The sequence below is a fragment of the Zingiber officinale genome, chromosome 1A, assembly GCF_018446385.1.
Source record: "Zingiber officinale cultivar Zhangliang chromosome 1A, Zo_v1.1, whole genome shotgun sequence".
NCBI lineage: Eukaryota > Viridiplantae > Streptophyta > Magnoliopsida > Zingiberales > Zingiberaceae > Zingiber > Zingiber officinale.
The window spans coordinates 32,506,012-32,517,387 of NC_055987.1; the positions used below are offsets into that span (position 1 = coordinate 32,506,012).

An 11,376-nucleotide genomic window follows, 5' to 3' on the forward strand; every position below is an offset into this window, starting at 1 on the left:
CTTATCATCACCGATCAGTAGCAATGGAAAGATGGGATGATTGGTCGACCGTACCCAGAGATCGGTCGACCGATCCAATCAACATTAAAGCTACATTAAATCAAGATCACGGCAGACTCTGACGAACAAGGAAAAGGCTTGTTCGGTCGACCGAAAAAGGGGTTCGGTCGACCGAATCATTAAAGATCAGTAAATGCAAAAGATCGAGCCAGCTTCGAACTTCAGCCAGGAAGGAAGGGAGCGGGTTCGGTCGACCGAACAGTGGGATCGGTCGACCGAACCTCCAGTACACCTATAAATTCAGACTTAAAGACAGAGGCCACAATAACAACTTTTCTGATCAAAATTCCAGCTCTGTAATCGTCTCGTCTTCATCTGTGCAGCAAGCTACATCATCCGGAAAGTGCCGACCTAAGCTAAATCTCCATTTTATTTGTTGGTAAAATTTATTTTAAAGCTTGCATTTGTAATTCATTTAAGCAAGATAGTAGGGTGTTACTATCTTGCTCTATTGTACGTTCTGCTTCTTTTCGAAGAATTTCGGAAAGAAGAGTTATAGTGGTTTGCTCACCGGTGTGGTTAAGGGCCGCGAGCCTTCGAGTAGGAGTCGAGCTAGGCTCCGAACGAAGTAAACAATCTGTCTCTTTTTACTTTCCGCTGTGCACGACTTTGATATAAAAGAAAAGATTAATTTTAAAAAAGCGCGATATTCACCCCCCCTCCATCGCTCCAAACGATCTATCAGTCTCACCTTCCTGCATTTTTAAGTTATACAATTTATTGAATAACAAATCTCGCTTACTTTGGTATCAGAGGTCCCTTCGTGAAGCTCGATTAGCTTCTCCCATAGCTCTTTGGCGCTCGAGAATGGACCGACGCGGTTAAGCTCCTCCTTTGTTAGTCCGTACTGGAGGGTACAAGTTGCTCTGGCATTTGCCTCCACCTTCTTGATTAATGCTGGTTCCTAGTCCTCGCAGGGTGTAGGTTTGCCGTCTTTATCAGTTGGTAGTTCCAATCTAGTCTTGACGATCATCCATGTCTCGAACTGGATCTTAAGGAAGTTCTCCAGACTACAACTATGACGGATTCAACCGCCAAATTCCGGGCCAGACGGGGCTCTCACCCTCCTCGGCACACCATTCCAAGGGACTTGGGCCCAATCCGTCGCTGAGGACACTTCCCCAGACTTCGAGAAAAGAGTATGATAACGAAAAGAACTTAATTAGAAAATAGCAATTATGCTAATTTCCAATTGACTCCGAAAAATAGAAAACACCACGAAAAAATTGCGTGATTGGTGGTTGCACCAGATCAACTCTACCCCACTCTGATACCAATTGTTGGATCGAGAAGTGCTAGGGGGAGGGGTGAATAATGCTCGTGGCTTTCACTTGTTTCGGTTTCGTAAAGAAGGTAAGTAATGCAGCGGAAATAAAATAATCAACACGCGAACACAAGTGATTTACTTGGTTCGGAGCCTTGGGCGACTCCTACTCCAAGGCCCGCGATCGTTGATCGCTTTCAGTGGGCAACAACTATATCTCACAAAACTATTACAATCTAAGTATAATTAAAAGCAGTAATAATTATACCGACAACAAGAAATGCTAAATATGAAGCTTCGAGTCGTCGGGATGTTGCTACAGCAGTTCTGGAATGTCTCTTGAGCAGCACACGGAAGAAGGATCGCTTGTTTGTTGATTGTTGAAGGAGTTGCTCGAACTCCTCTTTTATACAGTGCTGGAGGCGCCTCCAATACCATCCAAGGCGCCTCCAATCTTCCCGAGTCAACCGCATGGAACAGCTTCGAACTGGTCGCACCTCATCCACTTGAAGGTGCCTTCAAGCAACTCCAAGGTGCCTCTACGTCGTGGTCCAAGGCGCCTTCAATCCCCATGAAGGCGCCTCCAGCTCCTCTGGACAGCTGGCTTCGGCTTACACCCGAGACGCCTCCAAGCTCCATAGAGGCGCCTCGGACACTGTTCATCCAAGGCTAAACTTGTTCGTTTTGTACCTGCAAGATATGTTAGTCCTAAAACAACATCGTACCTTACAAGACAAAGTTAGAACAGATATAAACATGATAAACTAAATGTTTGACAGTCATCAGACTGTCCGGGTCTGACTTCGGATTTCCGATCGGAAACCCTAGGTCGACCCGATGCCTACTGTTCCCTCTGCAGGGAACACATTCTCACCTACTCCCCTCAGGAGAGATTACCTGGTGCTAGTTCGGTCCTCCAGACCGACTGGACTTTCTGCCTAGGGTTACCACCCCCTAGGACCTAGGGTTACCGTCCCCTAAGATTTTTCTCCACCTAGGGTTACCATGCCCTAGGGTTTTCCTTCACCTAGGGTTACCACCCCCTAGGACCTAGGGTTACCATGCCCTAGGGTTTTCCTTCACCTAGGGTTACCACCCCCAAGGACCTAAGGTTACCGCCCCTTAGGATTTTCCACCTGCCTAACCGTAGTTAGGACTTTCCTGAAGTCTCATTTAAGCACATTAGATAACAAGGAATCTTAACTTTGAATCCCTTTGCCATTATCAAAACTTAGGTTTGATCGTCGGATGCTTCCCGCACCAACAGCGGGTGGTCGCGCGTGGTCGTGGGTGGCCATGTGTGGCCGCTTGTGGCCATGGGTGGCCACGCGTGGTCGCGCGTGGCCGTGTGTAGCCACACGTGGCCGCGTGTGGCCGCGGTTGGCCGCGCGTGGCTGCGATTGGCCGCGCGTGGCCGCGGTTGGCCGTGCGTGGCCGCGGTTGGCTGCGTGCGGGTGGCCGCACGTGGGTGGTCGCCCGTGGGTGGCCACACCTTGCTGTGCTTGGCTGCACGTTGCTGCCCCCGGTGGCCACATAAGCCTGAGGTGGATCACTTCGTGCAGACGTAAGGCCTCTCGCTGCGGCTGCCCCAGCGACAGACCGATGGTTGCGTTGCCCACGGTGGTCGCGACTGCCCCCGGTGATAACGGCTGCCCCCGTTGGCCGCGGTTGCCCCCGGCGGCTGTAGATGTCTATTTTAACTCTTATATAAATTAATTTTATTCTTGATTTATTATGTTAAAGTATTGACTAAATTTGTAATGTTGTTTTTGTAGGTCTCAATTTGTTGTAGATCTTCCCCGTGGCATTCTAGCTTGTACTGGTATTAATCCATTCAAAATTTCATCCAGTAATATTTTATATATATGTGTGTTCCTTTATTTTGGTAAGGTGATCTTTGTTAATTTATCTTCATTAGTAAGATTTATATGTAGTAATTTTTAATAGTAATTAAATATATAAATACAGGCAAAATGCAGAATGAAAGAAGTTGGATATATAATAAGAATTTGCCTAATCGTCAAGGTTTAACTGATGAGTTTATCACTAGCTTGCGGCAATTTTTGAATTTTGCATCTAGTTAAGTTAAGTATATAGATGACAATAAGATAAGGTGTCCGTGTAGAAAGTGTCACAATGGTAAATTTTTAGCCACTGATAAAGTTGAAGAACATCTTTGTAGATTTGGCTTTACCCTGAATTACTATAATTGGACATGCCATGACAAACCGTTCATATCTGATGAGGATTATGGATAGAATATCCAGTTCTCTGTTAGTGAGAATCAGAATTATTATGAACAATTAAATCCATATCAGAGGATGGTAATTGATGCAACAGGTCAGAGTTTTATTCCCGAAACAATTGGTGCAAGTTCAAGTTTCCCTCCAACAGATGGACAATTGTTTACTACTTATACATCACCGTTTAAGGAGTTAGAAGTACCGGATGTTAATGAAACTTATCACAAATTTCAAGAAGTGTTAAGTGCTGTAGATGAACCATTATGGGACGGTTGTGATAGTCAAACTAAATTATCTCTCATCACAAGACTATTAAATATAAAGGCAGATCATAATGTGTTGCAAGATTGCTTTGATGCTTTTGTTCAAGCTTTTAACGACTCATTGTCACATGATCACATTTTGCCTCCTGATTTTTACAGTATGAAAAAACTGGTGAAAGAATTAGGTCTTCTGGTGGAAAGAATTGATGTTTGCAGAGATGGTTGTATGCTATATTAGGGAGATGATGCAGATCTAGATGTTTGTAAATTTTGTAATCAAGATAGGTACAAGCCTACCAGAAGAAGTCAACAGTGACGTAAATCATACAGCTAATTATTTTATTTACCTTTAACTCCTAGGTTACAAAGACTTTATGCATCAAAGGCAACTGCTGAACACATGACTTGGCATGCAACTCATCAAACAGAAGAAGGGCTAATGTGTTATCCATCAGATGTAGATGCATGGAAATATTTTGATAGAACTTATCCAGATTTTGCAAAGGAGATTCAAAATATTAGATTATGTTTGTGTGTTGATGGATTTGCGTCATTTGGTAAATCAGGAAGAGCTTATTCTTGTTGGCCAATTATTTTAACTCTGTATAATCTTCCACCTAGGATGTGCATGAAAATAGCTTATATGTTTTTAACATTGGTTGTGTCTGGCTCACAAAATCCGAAGAAGTTAATAGATATTTATATACAACCCTTGATAGTAGAATTGAAAAACTATGGGATGAAGGTGTTCCTACATTCGATGTTCATACTAATAAGATGTTTGTAATGAAGGTTGTTCTTCTGTGGACCATAAATGACTTTCCAGCTTATGGTATGCTATCAGGTTGGAGTACTGCGGGGATCTTCGGATGCCCTATATGTATGGAGAGATCAAAGTCAATCAGATTGAAACATGGAAAGAAGGCAAGTTATTTGATTGTCATAGATAATTTTTACCAACAAATCATAATTTCAGAAAGAATAAAGATGAATTTACTAAAAATAGGATTGAAAGAACACTTCTGCCATTGAGATTGACAGGTCTAGATATTTGGTACAGAGTGCTTCACTTTCCATCTGTTATTGAAAACTCACATGGTACAACATATGAATATGGGAGTACACATAAATGGACTAAACAGAGTATATTTTGGGATTTGTCATATTGATTTAGTCATTTGATACATCATAATCTCAATGTAATACATATTGAGAAGAATATTTTTGATAATATGATAAATACAATCATGGATATCAATGGAAAAACAAAAGACAATCTCAATGCAAGAAAAGATATACGACTCATTTGTAAAAGACTCACTCTTGATGTTGATGAAAATAGTAGGGGCCAAAGCCAAAGGCAGTTTATATATTAAATAAGGATCAGCGACGCGTCCTATGTGAATGATTGAAATCTTTGAAATTTCCAGATGGGTATGTCTCTAATCTTGGAAAATGTGTCAATATGAAAGAATGCAAGTTAATTGGTATGAGAAGTCATGATTATCATATAATAATGCAAAGACTGATTCCTAATGCTTTTAAAGAACTCTTACCACAATTTGTATGAGGAGCGATTACGGAGTTAAGTATTTTTCCTATATGATATTTGCTCAACAGTTTTGAGACGTTCACACATGGAGAAGTTAGAGAGAGACATTCCAATCATTTTGTGCAATTTGGAAAGGATATTTCCATCCTCTTTTTTGATTCTATGGAGCATCTTTTGGTTTACTTGCCATATGAGGCCAAAGTTGGAGGACCTATCCATTTTCGGTGGATGTATCCATTTGAAAGGCAGAATTTCTTTTTTCTATATTTCAACTCTTTGAATGAAAAAAAAAACTTACTAATTCTAGATTATATATTGATATTTTATATAATTTGTTATATTATCAACGGATTCTTTTATCATTTGAAGAAAAAGTGAAACATAAAGCATGAGTTGAAGCATCTATTGTTAATGCATACATTGTGGAGGAAGTAACAACTTTTGCATCATATTATTTTGAACCTCATGTTCATAGCAAAAGGCGAAGAGCAGATAGAAATGATGAGGGGCCTATTGATCCAAATGTGAACTCTTTTTCAATTTTTAACTACCTTAGTCGACCAAGTGGACCATGTAAACAAAGATACTTAACTGGTAAAGAATGGCGAGCAGCCCAGACCTATATTTTACTAAATTGTCCAAAAGTATCGTCATATTACGAGTAAGTATATATTTTTATTTTATCTTTTTAAATGTCGTAAATTGTTTGTATAATAATATGCTTTTTTGAGTAGGATATTTCAAAACTTATATTCTGGATTGTCGACACAAGAGTTTGATCGATTTTGCAAAGAATAATTTGCTGCATGTTTCAAATCATATGTAAGTAAACAAACTATATTTGGTTGATACATATGCATACTTTTAACAATTAGTGTTTTGACCTTAGGTTTATGGTAATCAAACTCACCTTGAGCAAGAATGGCTAATCCATCTGTCATGGGGTCTAAAATCATTTGTATGCACTTGGCCAGCATATTTCATAAATGGATATAATTTTCATACTCAAGAATATGGAATGGGAAAGAATACCATGAATAGTGGAGTGTGTGTATCGTCATCCAATGAAGGAGGTGCAAGCAATGATTTCTATAGTTTGTTGGATGAAATTATAAAAGTAGAATACCCAGGGCCACAAATGCAAGTTATATTATTTATGTGTCACTAGTTTGACCCTGTCAGAGGGATGAAGGTGCATCCGCATTATAATTTGGTTAAAATAAATCATAAGAGATTTTATAAGAGATATGAACCATTTGTATTGGCACAACAAGCAACTCAAGTATTCTATTCTTTGTATCCTAGTTTGAAACGTGATAAGATTGATTGGTGGGTTGTTTGTAAAACTAAAGCATGAAAAAAAATTGAAGCACGTTGGGAAAACATTACATATTAACAAGAGGAAGTTGCAAACACCTTTCAGATTGAGGAATATATTATTCCAACTTTACAAGATCCTAGCGGTGTAGTGATGTCACGCCCCAAGTAGTCTCTGCCAGAAGAAATTTCGACAACATCTCCCTTGTACGGGTGACAATATGAAACTTCTTACAATGCCCTCAGGACCACATATACCTCGGCCAACACGACCAGAATAATAACAATATATATTAAGCAAGCACCCACGCTTAATAGTAAAAACCAAACATAAGCAACAATAAGGAAAACATCTCAAATATCCTACTCAACTACAGCCATAAAACTTAAATCACCAGCATACATCCAAACAAAAACCCATCGATAATAAGGGATCATACAAAATCCAAGTGCCAAAAGGTACAAGTCTGAAAACGTAGATGATAACATAATAAGAAAACCAAAGAGAATATCCAAAATGAAAATTCTCTCAACCTGGAGGCGGAAACTAGCGACTGGAACTCCTCCGGACAGCCTTAACCTGAAATGGTAATAATGGGAGGTGAGTCCAAACTCAGCGGATACCTAGTTGCATAGTAAATAATAATCAGCAGTAATAAATATGCGTACAATCTCCAGAAGTAATGAAATAATGCAAAACTAAAGATAAGGGAAAAGTTGTACTCACTAGGACCTCCTATCAGGATAACAAGGTCATCAGACAGAAAATACATGTCCTTGTATGCATGTTAATCATATGCATCCATCCAATATGCAGCAAACATAAGCAATAAATACATCATGCATATAATGTCAATGACATGTCCTGGTCACCCCTAACGCCAGTCAGCCATCTCACACACGATGGTGAGACCGAGTGGGTAGGACTGTGACAACCGTGCACTCTGCCGTCACTGCTCCTGATGAGTGACCAAGTGGACGGGATGCTGTCGGAGTACACCTATCCTCCTATCCCAAATCATAAGTGAGGGAGCGCAATGCTCTCATCTCCCTGAGACAATCCAGAGGAGGGATCCCTGCCGGCTACCACGCTACGTTACACTACCCATGAGAGGACCAACGGAGCCAAACAGAGCAACCTGCTGCAACACACCCTGCCTGAATAAAAAACCACTAACCTATGAGTGGTTGTGTGTGCAGATCTATGTAACTGGCGATGTGCTCAACAATAATGGAGTCGACTATCGCACAACATGCAATCATACGAGATGGTGCATGAGACTAAGCAAACAAATCCTGACCATATCTACCTCCATAAAACATGTACCAAAAATAAATGGATCAAATAAACAGATCTAGATACACAGGTCAGATATGGTAAATGACTAGTCTGGTATATCACATGACATGATATGTTACTACCTCCATAACATAAATAATAAACAGGGGCATGAATGTTAAACAGATAACAAACAAAACATGCTTGGAAACAGATAGTGACATAGCGATGCAGATATAAACATAATTATTACTACTTGTTAAAATCTACTAAGAATATCAACATGACATTATCTAAAAGATAAGTCAAGGTACCCGCCTCTAATGTAGATCGAGCTAATCAACCTCTATGTCGAAGTGCTCGTCCTGAATCCGATTCTTGTAATAAATCGTACGGTTTAGCTAAGTTTTATTGTAAACAAATAGCTAAACCAAAAATCCTTATTTATCAGGAACCCTAATTCATTCATTAACCTCGGTTAGCTTCCTAAACAAGTCTAATCCAAGTTTAGTTTAAATTCATTATTTAATCCCTAATTAAATCTAACTCACAAGTTAATTAGGGCTAGCTCCATTAACTCTAACCCTTCCAAATCAACTCCAATAAGAAATGAAATTATCTCTAAAACTCACCTAAATCCTCATCTGTTGACTCACTATCGGAAGTTGCAGCCGCTGGGAATACCAGAAAACACCACAGTTTGGAATTGAGCACACAAATACCCCCACAGATTCCAGATCCACAGAACCCTACACTTGCTGGAAACCACTTACTCTGATCGGATCAAGAAGAATGATCAAGAAATCACAAGAAAATCTATTAATAATTAAATTCCAGTAATAACATGTTCCCATTACCTCTTCTTCGGTGATGGAAGCAAGAAATCAGAAGCTGGTGGCTGGAAAACAATTGCTGCTGGAACCTCGTGGTTTCTGTGGCAGCAGCGTAGATGATCGCCAATGTCATATCAGCAAGCACCAAGAACTACGGCACGATGGAAATCAAAAGAGGTAGATAGTTGAGGCTAGCTCACCCTTGGATCCCCGAACACCTTCTCACGTGACGATCTAGGGCACGGATGAGGTGGAAACTCGGCGTCGGCGATCAAGCTTGTAACTGTCGGCGTAGGAGCTCCATGGTCGGCGATCTAAGGTAAAGGGGAGGTGCTCGGTGATGAAAATGAAAGAGCTCAAGCCCCCGGTGGCCGGCGATCGGCTGGCGCCGCTAGAGCCCGAGAGGAGGAGATAGAATTGGGAGGGGAGACAACATAGGCTAGGTCATGCGAGGAGAGGGGTCGTCTTGGGTCTTGTACGCTCGGGAAGGAGGAGCGTCATGTTGTCGTCGGTTGAGGAAGAGAAGGAAGTGGCGGAGAAGAGGAAAGGGCGTCGCGAGGCTAGGGCACGGGCACGGGTTCGGCGGGGGAAAAGAAAAAGGAAAGAAAAAACAATAAAAAGAAAATCAAACATTTCCTCGTTTAAAATGGGATAGTCTAAACAGGCTTTCCCGGGGTCCAATATTTGATCCCCTTAAACTCGTCATACGAGCTTCAAAAAATTTCCAAAAAATTTCTAAAAATTTTGAAAAATTTCTAAAAATTTCAAAAAAATTCTTTATCATTATTCGCCCTTTTTCGGTATTTTACAAGTGATAAATGTGGATACAAGTGAAATTGATGATGATGATGAGGAAGAGGAGGAAGAGGAGGAGGAGGATATTGATAATGAGGACTTTGATTTTTGATGATAGGTAAGTTTTGTTAGCTTATTTAAAGGAATTTGTCATATTTTTTTTTACATTTGTGGTACTAGTTTTTTTACAAGCACATTTATCTTTATTTTGCAAATTACCAAACTTATAGCTCACTGAGTTTTTTATATACTGTCTCATTTATAATTTTATTTATTTTATCTGTTAATACACTGTATTTGTTCTTACAGGTCATTAGAGGTGACATCTCATATTTTTTTTCCCTCTTCTTCTATAAGCTTTACGTAAAAATGGTAAGTTTTCAAATGTTCTTTTTTATGCATCAAATTTGCAATTTACTTTATCTTATATTGGAATTTTCAGCATATATTTCGCCATGGTGGATGTAGACGGAGATCACAGGATCAGACAGATTCATCACCTGCCAGTGTACCTGTGCCACCCCCTGATCAGGCAGGACCATCTCATGTACCTTCTCCACTGGCTTCAAATTCGTCGCCATCAGTACCATCGCCCATGCAGTTGCTAGTGCCCACAGATCTTCCTAACTCTGCAAGAAACTCATTTGTCAAGTTTAGGAATGATAGAGCTTTTTTTGTTCCCATCATAGATTCGTAAGTACTATAAAATATTTTATGTTGTTATCTATCTTAATTATTTAACATCATTTGTTTGTAATTTAATACAAATTTGAAATTCCTGTACAAGTTGTTCACGAAATTAATAGAATCATTAACAACCATTGGGGAGGAGAATCGATGACATATTCAAGCACTCCACCAGCCACAAAACAACTATGGTGGAGTGAGTTCAAGGTATATTTTCTTGAGTTTAATTCAAATTTAAAGTGAATATATAATACATTATTTTTCTCCATTTCAGCGGTTAAATAATTGGGACTCGAATGATGAAATGGAGATTCGCAGAATATTTAAAAAGAAATATGACGATCACATCAAACATGTATTAAGTCACGCCAAGAGCTTGGGAAAAAAGCCAAACTTCATCACCGAAGAAAATTGGGAGAGGATCACAAACTTTTGGGCAACAGAGGAAAGTAAGCAAAGGAGTAACCTGAATAGAATGAATCAATCTCACAATTTTGGTGACTCATCTGCTATATATGCGGGAGACTCCATTAACATAGATGAGCATAGACGGAGATTGGTAATTTTTTTAACTCTTACAATACTTTTTTTATCTATATCAAATTATTTCATTATTTGTAATCATGTTTTTTCAGACCAAGGAGATGGGGAAGGAGCCCTCTTTCATTGATACTTTCACCCGCACTTTTAGGAAAAAAAGATAAGACTTGGAGTAGGGCGAGAGCAAAAGCAGTAAAGGTTGACATTATTATTTATTTGATCTTAATATATAATTTAGATTTTAGTAGTTAAGTACCTTTGCTGTCTTAATATTATATGTGTTTCTATTATATCTAATCAATATCTTATGTCTTTTAAAAAATAGGAAAAATATGATGAACTCAAGCTAGCCCAAACATGCTCACAAGCTGGTGGTGTCGATAGTCAGGGGTCTGAGGACTTTGTTGGTAATAATTTGAGTTTATGGTTGGAGGCCAGTGGAGGACCAAAAGGAGGAAGGATATTGGGGATGAGTTCCTTAAGCAGAACCCGAAGAATAGTTGGAACATCTTCCTCCTCACCAGCACTTACAATCCAAGTAAA

At 39.6% G+C, this 11,376-nt stretch overlaps 1 long non-coding RNA gene across 1 annotated transcript; it reads right to left on the reverse strand.

The window, feature by feature from the left end:
* Positions 1–6,977: 6,977 nt before the first annotated feature.
* Positions 6,978–9,393, reverse strand: LOC122001994. Its single transcript, XR_006117552.1, has 4 exons — positions 9,012–9,393; positions 8,836–8,910; positions 8,611–8,752; positions 6,978–7,279 (listed from the first exon to the last, which is right to left on the reverse strand). It is a non-coding gene; the product is annotated as an uncharacterized LOC122001994 (long non-coding RNA).
* Between the last annotated feature and the right edge of the window lie 1,983 nt (positions 9,394–11,376).